This window comes from Podarcis tiliguerta (assembly GCF_965153285.1).
Source record: "Podarcis tiliguerta genome assembly, chromosome: 5".
NCBI classification, from domain to species: domain Eukaryota; kingdom Metazoa; phylum Chordata; class Lepidosauria; order Squamata; family Lacertidae; genus Podarcis; species Podarcis tiliguerta.
In genome coordinates, this window is record NC_139538.1 from 50,497,119 (window position 1) to 50,509,232 (window position 12,114).

Sequence of the window (12,114 nt, forward strand, 5' to 3'; positions counted from 1 at the left end):
CACCCTTTCCTAAAATTAGACATGGAGATGTCTCAACCTCTTACACATAACGAAAGCAGCCAGCTGTTATATATTCTACAATGCACTGCCATCTTGCGGTTGAATTTAGGAATGACTGCACTCACAGAGCACAATAGGGGCCATCCCACTACATTCCCGCACATCTTTTGCATCCTGAACAGCTGATCCCTAGCGTCTGAATTTAGAAAGGAACTATGTGCATAGCACCCTCATATACACGTAGATGAATTAGGGAGCCGGTGGCGCTGTTGTCTGAGCCTCTTGGGCTTGCCAATCAGAAGGTCGGTGGTTTGAATACCCAAAATGGGGTGAGCTCCAGTTGCTTTGTCTCAGCTCCTGCCAACCTAGCAGTTTGAAAGCATAGCAGTGCAAGTAGATAAATAGGTACTGCTGTGGCAGGAAGGTAAAAAGTGTTTCCGTGCCCTCTGGCACTCTTCACAGTGTTCCATGCTCCAGAAGTGGTTTAGTCATGCTGGCCACATGACCCAGAAAGCTGTCTGTGGACAAACACCAGCTCCCTCAGCTTGAAAAGCGAGATGAGCACCACACCCCATAGTCAAGTTTGACTGGACTTAACTGTCCAGGGATCCTTTACCTTTTTAGATGAATTGCATCTCCAATTCAAATAAATCCACAGATATCCTTCAGTTGTTATAGGCTGCAATCCAATACCCACCTAACATAAGTGTCACCTTTATTGAACTCACTGGAACTAACTTCTGTGTAAAAGTGTACAGGATTGCACTGTTAGGACTGTACTTCATATCACGACTGAGTTATGAAATTTTAGCACAGTTCATGAGCAATGACTCCTCCTTAAGGGCAGTACTATTTTTCTTGAAACAGAGGTGCTGGAACTCACCATGAACGCCTTCCTTGCTCTCTCATAATGGCAATGGTACCCACTTGAAAGATGCTGGAATTGACTTCTGGCAAGTTCTGGCTGGGGAAAAAAGCGCTGCTTAAGGGACAAATGAAATGATAAAACCATTAGCTTGTCTTCATCAGAACAGGTGAAGAGATATCTTCCAGCCTCAATACTTTAATTAAGATCAGTTCTTCAGCTAGCATCCAGGAAAGGGTGAAACATTTAGAACTCCAACGCTTCAATGTTCACATCCTCCCAAAAGTTTTAAGAAGAAATTATGAAACAGATTTTTCTAAGCTGACCTTTAGTTGGATCTTTTTATGAATAATTAATTACGAAAAAGGAATCTTCTCTTTACATCAGTGCTGTGTTTTTAATTACCGTATTATTTCGTCTATAGGACGCCCCCATGTATAAGACACCCCCTATTTTGGGGGGACTCTGATTTAAGAAAATGGGGGGATATGGCCCCCGTGTACAAGACGCCCCCAAATTTTGGACATTATTTTTGGTCTTATACACGGAAAAATACGGTACAGGCTCTTCATTACAAGGATTGGTTTTATCAAACCAAAACGAAATATCTGGCTCCTACAGCCTTTCTTTTATGCTAACTAATGGGAGGCGTAGAGAAATATTTTCTACACCTACTCACAGTAACATTGTTTTAACATGGCCATTTCTCCTAAGCCACTGCTATAAAAGCCATTGCTATATAAAAAAGTAAAGGTGAGACAAAACAAAATGATCTTGCAGCCCAAGCTACTGTGTATTCTGAAGCAGAAGGCAGCTTTGTGTTCATCAAGGTTAGTGCCTGGACTCAGAGTGGGGGTGTGGGGGTGGAATTGGGCTCTCAGCACAAGACCCTGCTAAAAGGATGTAATTTCTTCTCTCAGCTGGAAACCAAGTGTTAACTGCTTGGACCCCACCCTCCAAAAAAAGCCCTCTGCTCTGCTGCTCTCAGTGATTCTGCAAGCCTCACCCTGCAGGGAACACTACCACCCATCTGTTTCTACCCTGAGCCTGGGAAAAGTCTGGTTCTTTATCCCCAATGCATGCATCCCACCACCCTTTGCTTGAGTGGCAGGCTGTGGTCTCAGACATTCTAATTGATCTTTTGGCAGCAGTATACTGTAATTTGTATGGAAATGTGCATGTGTCAGCTCAGGCCGTCCTGCAGTGGACTGTGCACAGTCGTATCGTTTAAGAAGAGCACTTCCTGATCCATAATTTTCTCTGTGTAATTTGCACCTCTGCTTTACAGGCACACGAAGAACATTTCTATATACACACACAGAGGTGATGGGCTGTCAAAACATGAAGCTTTTGAGAATATTCTATATTGACTCAAACTCGGAGCACTTAACAACCCTCCTTCAAGCAGAATAAATGAGTTGTAGGCTGTTTCCTACCTAGGCTGATGTAGTAACTGAATTTGCATATGTTGCTCTTTGTGCCTTGCACTAATCCAAAGTAAATGGCCAGAGATATGTGCATTATGTTATGTGCAAGAACATCATTTTTCAGTGGGATTTAGATAGTTGTGGGGCATTCCACTCAAGGCATAGCATTCAAAGGTCTGGATTCTGATTCATCTGCAAGCTGTAGCTCAGCCTAGACTTTAATGTCCTGAATATTGTGATACCAGTGTGTTTTTTCCCTGCTTGTGATTGCCCTTTCAGCTCAATCTTTGTAGATCTAAATTCATTTAGAAAATGGCTTTTATTCCATATTATATCTGCACCAAGTACTAAAAAAATTAATTAATAAAGGATTGCGGTTTAGAAAACAGGAAAAAGAGAAGAGAAAATAATAAAATGACTTTATGATGAAAGAGACACATTTCACATAGTACAACATTGTTAATCACTTCATACTTTCCCTCTGTTAGCCTGCTGATCTTTCTTTCATTGTGTCTCCTCGGTGAAACTGCGTGTTCATTTCTCCACTTCTGCGTTTTCTTTTGCACGTAGGTGGGTCAGCCTTATGAGCCTATCACATATTGATGGAGGAGGGAACTGAATTGTTCTTAGCCATTTAAAACTGCATAACTATTTAAGAGGGAGGGAGGGAGCAATAGTGTGAGAAAGTGTGCCACACTGAGGATGAAGGGACGGGGCGGATATGCCACAAATACAATCCTCTAGAGCAGTGATTTGAGCCTGTGGCCCCCCAGCCATTATTTGACTCCAGCTCCCATGAGTTCCAGTCAGCTTGGACAATGGTAAGAGATGATGGGAACTGTAGTGCAGCAACTTCTGGAAGGCTACAGGTTCTCTGCCTCTGCTCAAGGGCCTTGAATGTGGCACATGTGGTATACAGTATATCTATATTTAAAAGTGTGGGATGATTATTTTTTTTAATGCTTTTGTGGCATCTAATTGAAGAGGCACCACCACCACAGATGCTTTCATCCAGTACGGCCTACCATCCAAGAGGGAAGGGCACATTGTCCATGACCAAGATGGGTGGTAGCATGTGTGTAGCCAGTATTTTTGTTAGGGGGGGGACTTGGTTGGGGGAGCAGAAGCAATGTGATTGGTCAGTTAGTTAAGTATTTCTATTGCTTTACTTGATCGGGGGGGGCAGTTGCCCCCCTGGCTACGCCCATGGGTGGTAGATCATAGAAAATACATTGGAGTGGTTTCAGCCGGAAGCTATAAGTGGCAACAAATGTGGTTATGTTTCCTAGCTATCTCTGGCCCCCCAAAGGGAAGTCTGCTGTGTATACAAAGCTAAAGCACTCCTGATTGAATTGTAAATGGCAGTTGCCTCGGAAATCTGATTTTAGGCTACCATTTTCAAGAGCAGTGAAGCAAAATTTAAACTCCATCCACCTGCCGTTTAGATTTGTTATTCCTATTTTACGGGGTATTCTACAAGTACTGTGCTTTTTTCTTTTCTTTTCTTATGACTGCAATGGCTTAAACTCTGGTGCATTTAGGTCTCGCAGATGATTGACAGGGATTTGTTAAGGATCTTGACGTAAGAGGTAAACAATGAGAAAAGCCCATTGCCCACCTAGTTTTGCTGAAAGCTATTTGATGTGTGTTCCTATGCAACAAAAATTAAGTGTCTGTGTAGGTGTTCCATGTTTTTACAAGCTCTACTCTTCAGTTGTTATAAGATAAAAAAAAAACCACCACAATTTTCACCCTCAGTAAATGCTTCCTTTTGGAGAGAGGAAAAAAAACCCACTGGAAAAGCATAATTCATCTGCCCACTTACAGCCTCTATTTTCTTCCTGGCAGTGAAGCATCTTTGACTGTGATTGTTGTTTTCCCTTTAAAGAAGCCAATGTTGAACAAGTGACAGATAAGACAATTTCCTACCTTCCCGTGACCATACAGATCAATTGTTCATTTAAACTGAAGCTGGATTTTGTAGAAAGAGGGGAGGGGGAGACCCTACAAAGCAGCCAATGCATTGCAGTGAGGATTCTGCTTGGCAAATTATCCTTCTAAACCCGGAACATTTAATGGGTGCTCTCATTAAACCAGCAGGGAGTTTAAAGGCAGCTTTAGTTCTCACATACATACAGTATGTGGTGGTTGTGAGGTTGTTTTTTTTAAAAGCATTCAGTGATTTTCCCCCTTGCGCTGAATCATTTTATTTTCTCTGCAATCTTTCGAAACTGTTTGGAAATATTGTGCATCTTTAGCTGGGAATAATTGAATAGAAAAGAAATACATTCCTGCAGAATGATGTAAATCTTTCTGAGGATAAAAATCTATGGAGATGGGGGAGGTGAACATGGTCTAGTTAATGCTGTGCTGTGACCCAACGTATTTCCACTCTTCTTACACTTGTTCGTATGTTTTTGTAAGTGAACACCGTGTGTATACAACAAATACAGGTATGCTGCATTCTCATAGGATCATCTTGCAAAATGTACATGTCAGGTAAAAAAATGTTTCATTGAAATCTGTCCTGGCCCCCGCCCCAAAATGAGCTAGCAGAGGCTCTTACTTGTAAGTAAGAAAGAGATCCTTCTTCAGACAGGTAACAGTATGGGCCCAGCAGAAAACACAGGGCTCAGGAGCCTTAGTTCAGGAGTTCAAGAGCAGGGCAAGAAGTTCAGAACCAGATGGAAGCAATGAAGATATCCCAACAGGTTTCCATGCCCCACTCACCAAGCTGTTAAAGGTGAGAAGTGACCTGCTGACTCATGAGGTTTGTGGGAATGTCAGGATTGCTGATGCAAACTCAGTCAGGATGGGTGGGTCATTGCTCACCTGTGAAGGCATTGCTTGATTCAAGGCAACAAGACTGCACCCTCCTGTTCAGGCTCCTGTTCAGTCACTACTGCCTCTTGTTCCCACCTCCATGGCCCTCCACTGAGGATCTCTGCTCCGCAAGAAGGGAGGGAGGGAGGCAGCACCCCTGCTCCCCCTTCCAAAGCTGCTGATGTCAGGTTGGAAAATGGTGATCCCTGTTCCTTCCCATAATTCTCCCTCCCCCTCCAGTGTCGGAACCTGGCTCATGACAAAATTAACCATTTGAACATTATAGTTATATCGAGCCATCTGTTACACTTGATTAGACTCTGCTATTCTTCAGCATAGCTGCTCTGAGCCTCAGTGAGAATCTTCCACACCGAATATGCCAACTAGTGAGCATGGCTGGGGCAGGCTTTGCAGCCAAGGAAACTCTGAACACTCCACGGACTTTTGCTGCTCAGATGGCATTGCTGGATGGGGGCCTAAAAGTCAGTGTGGCAGTCAGTATTGTCACTCTGTCCAGGTGCTTGTGAAATGCAAAGTTATAGGACAAACCGGGCCTTTATTTTTATATACAGTTTCCTTTTGAAAGATGGAGGGCTGGTCTGGTAGAGGGTATTTGATAAGTGCAGGCATGACTAACAATATTAGCTTTGGTTTCTAATGTGGCTTAAACACAGCTCATGGGGTGGCTGGGCTCTGCCACCTTCCATGTTCATTCATCTCATCTGGCTTCAGATTCACAATGTGAAGTGGGTGGCTTTCTGGAGCCTCTGCATTGTTTCTGCCCCAACGCCTCTGGGTTTATTGGCAAAGGAGGAGGATTGCTGCTAATGACCTCCCGGGGGGGGGGGGGGAGGGAAACTCCTGATTTAGCGAAGGCCATTCTTGACCTTGACACAAGATGGGACAGGCAAGGGGAAGGACTCAAAATAGAGCAAATAAAAGAAAGGGAGATCAAACAAGAGCTTGAGGCTGGCCACATCCCCTCACCCCCCATTCAGCTAACACCTGGCTCAGTTAGAAAACATGACCGGTCCAACCTTCCCCTTGCAGCCAATTGAAGCTGTCATCTCCCAGCTTGTCACCCGCTGTATCTGGAGGCCCCCAGGCTACCCCGAGAGCTCTAATTAGGCCGAAATAGTCCTTCTGCAACTGACCTGCTAAGACCTTTGGCAAAGCATTTAACATCATTAGTTAACATTTTTTTTCTTTTTTCTTTTTTTAAAAGTGTGAATGTAAATGAACAGCCAGAGTATTTCAATAGGGAATGTCAGTGGCATCGTCCCCCAAACCACCTCACACAGGCATATTTTTTTCATGAATAGTTTGCTTGTACTCACAAAAGTTGGGGGAGCAGGGACAGCGGGATGTGTGTGAGGCAGAGAGGGATCCACCAGCCGATCCAGACACATGCAGAGCAAAAGCAAGGCCAGACATGATAACCTTCCTGCCCTTTGGAGATGAAAGGAGAGGGGTGGGAATCAACAGTAACTTAAAAGATAGCACCACTCCTTCTGCGAAGTCAACACCAGTGTTTTCCCAAGAGTTAAGTCTGTTCATCACACACGGAATTACATGTGGAGGGACAGGGAGGGAGAATAGGAGTTAGTGCAGTTTTTACGTCAGTATCTGCTGTAGCATGTGTAAATACTTGAAGGATGACCATGAAGTAAACATATTGAACTCTGCAGCTGTGTAAACATGTTATACATATGCAGTGCTTTTTTTTTTCTAAAAAAAATGTTTTGTGCTACTCTCATTTTAACTCAAGAAAATCACCGTTTTATAGTTCAAATCAGGGAAAATAAATACAGTAAGTGGACAAAAGTACAAAGATTCACAAAATTTTTAGGGGTATGTGTACCCCTGCGTACCCCCAGAAAAAAGCACTGCACATGTGCCTCCAAAATAGATGGCCAAGGCTGCACTTGAACTACTGTTTATGTAGTTCATGCACAGGTTCATGTCAGTATCTGTTTCTTAACTTGTCTCATTTGGATCCAAAGGGGAGAATCTTATAATTCTACTTTTCCCCTGCAGGTATTTTGATGAGTCATGCAGAAGACATGTCAGGATGTGTACATATTTGCAGTGTGGAAATGTGTAGAAATGAGCCTGCAAGGTACAACCAGAAAATTACCCTGCACCATTTCTAGTCCTTACACATCTAACAACTACGCTCATGCTTGCTATGCCTATGATATATCCCAGTAACAGCTGGCGCAGTCTGCATTCTGCTAGTCATGATGGCTATATTCTGTCTTCATTTTTGGAGGTAGTAACCTCTGAATATCAGCTGCTGGGAAGCACATGCAGGGAGATTACCACATGTACTCTGGTCCCACTTGCAGGTTTTCCATGGGCATCTAGTTGGTCACTGTGAGAACAGGATGATAGACTGGATAGGCCTTTGGCCTGATCCAAGAGGGCTCTCTTGATCATCTCTATTCACTTCCCTTCAAAAAAGTGAGCACCCAATATATTCATTTTCTCTCCAGGTCCCTTGGATTGTTTGGACAGATCTTCAAGGGAACATCATTCATTCAAACAGGCATTTAATCTTCAATTAAAAATCCCCGGTGCAACTACAAAAAACCCCCAGTGCAACTAACAACTAACATATGGGAAACAGTTGTATTAAAAACAACAAACAATCCTCTCAAACAAAACATCACCATCATAACTAACTGAACAACGAAACCTAACAAACCTGGTCTATCACCCAGAAACTGAAGTGTCTCAGAAAGTGTTTTGGGAAACAACAGCAGTTCCATAAGTGTCCAACAGAGATGGACCAGAACATCTCCCACAGCCTTTGGACCACTTATGAGAAGGTCCCTCCATGACAATGGGCTACAGCCTTCCAGGACGGAAGAAGTGGGGCTGTGGGGGGCTAGAATCCTCTGTGTGACTGGAGGTGTGACACTGAACATTCCTGGGGATGATCTGGCAAAAGAGACTGTCATTGCAGGCAATGCTAATTTGTAAAGAAGGGGAAGAGGTGCAACTTGTTTTCTAGGAACCAAAAGACAACTGAAGTGTCTTCCTCGCTGTGCCTTGGGAGCAGAGCTGAGGTAATGGAGGGTGAGAGAGCCCCTGACTAGCCTAAGGGGGAATTGTGTCCTCTCCTCATGCAAATTCAGAATGTAGTGTTGATTGTGTCCCCATCCCATGGGATTATCAGTAATGCTCCACACAAAATTGTAACCTAATGGGGCAATGATCTAAAAATAGGGTTACTGGCTGATTCAAGAAATTTTAGTTGATTAATCATAGAATTGCAGAGTTTGAAGGGACCCTAAGGGTCATCTAGTCCAACCCCCTGCAATGCAGAAGTCTTCAGCTAAAGCATCCATGACAGATGGCCGTCCAACCTCTGCTTAAAACCCCCCAAAGGAGGAGAGTCCACAACCTATTAGTTGATTAATTCATTAGCCAATTGATCAAATCTGCATAAGTTTGCATAATAAGACTATAAATTCAACACTTCTAGAGAAAAATGTGGTTTCTTTGTTTTCAAATGATGTTGTGCTACAGCAAACTTTGTCATATAAGAGCCATGTCTTCATCAGTTCAGGGGAGGAGCTGCTTTTAATACAGTTGGTAAGTACTTGTCCTAAAAAAATAATATCCACCACTTAGGAAATTGGGTGTTTTTTGTTTTTCAAAATTTGTTATTGGGTTTTCACAAAATTAAGAAACACACAAACAAATAAACAAACAAACATAAATCATATCCTTATTAAAACTAATCTTCTTAACATTGTTAACTGACTTCCTCGTGTCCCCCTAGTTTCGTTTCAATGCAAATCATTTTAACGGTTTTCCAAATCAAAGTTCTTAAAATCTTAACTTAATCCCTTAACATCAGTCAATCTTCCCATTTCAGCATTAAACATAATAATTCCTCACATTGCTTATTTAAATCCTAGGCCTAGTTGGTAATTGCAAGCTTTTTCCAATCATTTTAACTTTATGTATTTAGCTAAATAGTCATTAAATTTCTTCCATTCTTGCTGATACTCCTCCTCATTTTGATCGCAGACTCTTCCGGTCAGGGCGGCTAGCTCCAAAAAGTCCATCATCTTCATCTGCCATTCTTTTACAGAAATTGGATGTTTTTTGATATAATTGATGAACTTGCTAAATATTTCAGTCCTAAGGAAAATACTTTTAAAAATGTCTTGGCATGTCACTCACACCAGAATCTTCATTTTTCCAGCCATTAACCAAAGTATTCAGTAGCACGTGCATATATAGATGGGTCTTAAAAAGATAATGCCTGCAAATCCCTGCTTTCAAGATAATCCAAAGGATGCTTGTTGTGTCTGTGCTTTGCAAACTGGGTAAATAAAAGGGATGCCTTATTTTGACTCTGCATGCAAATGACAGGCTGACAGAGATAACATTCTCATTGGCCTTCCCAGGGCGGAATTGTCAACAGAAATTCTGCAAGATACACTTAGGGGTGATGATTGGGGGGTGGGGTAACCATGGAGAATATAAGAAGCCCATCATAAAGGAGCATTTAGTGCTTTAAAGCTAAATACCTCAAGCATTTAAAGCAAAGAAGAAAAAACAGTGAAGGGAAGCCAGTAACCTTAAGCACAGAGTACTTGGGAAGTCAATGGTGCTCAGGTGCCTAACCCCTTTCCCATCACAGACCCGTCCCAACCCAGCCATTTAGGGGGCAGCCCTCCAGCTGGGAAGCTCATTGAAAAGCTCTGGCTCCCTGCCTTGCTTTAGCACATTTGCGCAAGAGCCTCCCACTGTGGCCACAATGGGCTCTGGGAGAGATGAATCAAACCTGTCAACAGCTGCAGGAGGTAAGCCTGCAGCATTGTCTTAAAGGGCCAGCCTTGTTAAACGCAACCCTAAGCACTGTGGCTCAGGCACCTGCTAACAAGATGAAGCTCCCTCATCTTCCCCACACGGTGGGCATATCTTGTCTTTGTGTAATGATTTAGCCTGATCGGCTTTCCTTCCTTTCACTGCTGCAGATAAAGGGGAAGGGAGACAGGGCTGCTCCAATGACCAGATAAAGCAATTCCCTGGGAAACATTGCTGTGCAACAACTGTTCCTGGAAATGTCGCAGTGATTGGGAAGCTCTTAGGGCAGTTCAAGAGCAAGGTTGCTAAAAAAAAGATGTTTCTGCATATGGATGATATGTCTCCTTCGTGCATTTGCCGGGAATAACAGTGAAGTTGTTTTCAGCTTTCCCTGAGCATTCCCTCCGCAAATCAGGAATTTCCATAGGATATAAAGACAAGAATTTTAAGGAAAGAATTTAAGGAAGGGGAAATCATCATCATCATCATTATTCTGCTACCTGGAAATAAGTCCTACTAAACACAGTGGGACTTGCTTATGAGAAAACGTGTAGAATCAAACTGTTAATGTACATTAATGCCGCTTAATTCAGGGTACATGAATCCTGGAAGAAGACCATGGCTGCAATCTTGTGCATATTTACTGGGGAGTAAGTCTCATTGCACTCAGTGGGACTTTGGAGTATACACACGTAGGATTGAAGTTACATTGCCAGATTCAGGAATGGAAGCAACCAGTGTAGTTGAAAAGTTAAAGTGTTGGACTAGGAACCAGGAGACCAGGGTTCAAGTCCCCATTCATATATGAAGCTTGTTGGGTTGCCTTGGGCCAGCCATTCACTCTCAGCCTAACCTACCTTACAGGGTTGTTGTGGGGATTGAATGAGGAGGGGGAGAAGTATGTATGTTGCCTTGAGCTCCTTGGAGAAAAAGAGGGATACAAATGCAATATATATATAAAAATAAACAAAGCATCCTAACCAGGATTGTGTGATTTAGGCTGCAATCCTAGCCGCTGAATTAGCTATTCCCTTCAATTTCAAGATTTAACATGCATACACAGTCAAGGAGAGTTTTGGTATTGGGGCCTCGCTTATGGACCTCTGTCCTAGGGATGGGGAATACTGGATATATATATATATGAAATATCATGCATATATAGGAAGTATCCTGTCTGGTGCCTGTACCTGACATCCAAAGACAACCAGAGTCTGTCAACACCATCCCCTGCCTCCATATCAAACATTTGGGTCTGCAAGGTTCTACTTTCATTTTTCCAGTGCCCAGGAGTTATGTTACACTGAGCACTCTGCAGCATTGTGGGAAATGAAAATAGCCGCTCCCAGCCATCCTGGGCGCCCTTCTGCCAGTGTCAGGTAAAAATGAAGTGACCTTTAATGGTAGGTTAAGAGGCCACGCCAGTGGGTAATCTGGACAGGGACTTCACTCTCTTAAGCAAGACAGAACAGCAACAGGAAACTCTTGATCTCACTCAGATACACCTACGCACAGCACCACCTAGTGACTAAGCTGTATGATGGCATTATCCACATAGTGCTCATTAGTGTGAGCAGAGGCATAAGAGGGCACTTTGCTCAGGGTCACCTTAAAGCTTGAGCAAGCCCTGGGATACAACAGAGAAAAACTTGGAAAAGAGCAAACAGAAATTTCAGATACTGCTTGCTGCTCTGCACTATCAAGATCCTATGAAGTCCTCCCTGCCCGTCACTTGGTGGCAGCACTGACACACAAGACGCCAAAATCCCACAGCAAATCTCCAGTTTTACAGAGATTTGCTCAGTAGCTATAGGCAACCACCATTTCCTGAGGAATATTATGTGAGCCAACAAGTTATTCAAATCAAATTTCATCTTGTTAATAGCTAATTATTACACCACAGGTGTGAAAAAGAACAGAATTGGCGAGAGCTACCATTTCATGCCTAACCTTTCTTCAGACTGAAGAGATTTTGCAAAAAAACAACAACCCAAAAACTGAAACAAAACACCAACTTAGCTGTTGCAATTTTAAACAGGATTCCCAGCTCAATATTTGTTTATTTAAAAATGAAAAACATTATACAATAGCAGTAACATTTACTCTACAAAGAGGGGTTGTTCTTTTAACAGAGGGGAAATGCTAGAATATCCTCAGAAATGTCTGAGCATTCAG